The sequence below is a fragment of the Grammomys surdaster genome, unplaced genomic scaffold (genome assembly GCF_004785775.1).
Source record: "Grammomys surdaster isolate TR1022 unplaced genomic scaffold, NIH_TR_1.0 1164, whole genome shotgun sequence".
Lineage (NCBI taxonomy): Eukaryota > Metazoa > Chordata > Mammalia > Rodentia > Muridae > Grammomys > Grammomys surdaster.
Window position 1 is genome coordinate 2285211 of NW_021605583.1, and position 1286 is coordinate 2286496.

Genomic DNA, 1286 nt, shown 5'->3' on the forward strand with positions numbered 1-1286 from the left:
GTCAGATAACTGGCCAAATTTAGGCTGCTAGAGTGCCCTTAAAAAGACAGAGACAAAAATAGTTTTTAAACCCCTTTTAAGGTATCATAAAAAATGAAAAAAAAAAAAGAAAAAGATGTTACTAGTAAGACCTAAAAGAAATACACTCTTTCTGAGTATTGGTTTAGAATTCTTTGAGGCTGGTGAATCTGGTTGCTACCAGGTTGGAGGCTGACTCTTCTCTGTCTCCTTTTGGCTTCACTATGACCAGCTACAGCTGCCTTCATTAACAGGGGTAACAGTCCACAGCCAATTTCACAAATATCAAAGCCCCCTATTTTGGCTTCTGCTAATTTCTGTGGAAACTCTCTTTGTGGTTGATTTGAAAATAAAATCATGAGTGCAGACTTAAGAAGAGATATGTCTGATCAGATCTGATGCTGGCTGGCTAGCTCTTGCACACCTTTCTTCCAGTTAGTAGTTTTCAGGCATCTGACACGGGAGAGAGGATGTTATCACAACTGGCTAACCCTTCCCCAATTGAAAGTCAGTCTTCATTGCTCAGTGAGCTGGGAGCCAGTCTCTTTTTTTTTTCCACAATTTTTTTTTATTGTATATTTTATTTACATTTCATATGTTGTCCCCTTACCCCATCCCCCACCCACCTGGGAACCCCCCATCCCCTTACCCCTTCTCCTTCTTCTCCGTGGATGTAACCCCCACCAACCCCCCTCCCACTTCCCCACCCTCAAAATTCCCACCCCCTGGGGCGTCCAGCCTTCATGAGGTCAAGGATCTCATCTTCCACCTGTGCCCAGCAGGGCCCTCCACTCTTACATATTCAGCTGAAGCCCTGGATCCCTCCATAAGTGCTCCCAGGCTGGTGGTTAGGACCCTGGGAGCTGTGGTTGGTTGATATTGTTGCTCTCCTCATGAGGGAGCCAGTCTCTTGACATCCATATATTTGTTTCTTTATTTATAACTTGCCATTGCCTTTGAGGTAGAAAGCTCTGGAAACAATAAACCTAGGTGCAAGCATGTTTACCATGTAGGCCCTGGAAAGGCAAGGTCCTGCTTTCTCTGCCCTGGCATTATACCAGTGCGTGCAGAGAAAACTTTCTTTTAAAGTTTCATTTTTCTTTTAATTGATTAAATGTATATGCATGTTTTGCTTGTATGTATTATCAGTGCACCACATACTTGCCTGGGTCCCCCCCCCCCCAGGTCATAAGAAGGTATTGGATTCCCTGAAACTGGAGTTATGGACAGTTGTAAACTGCTATTTGGGTGACTGGAATTACATTTGG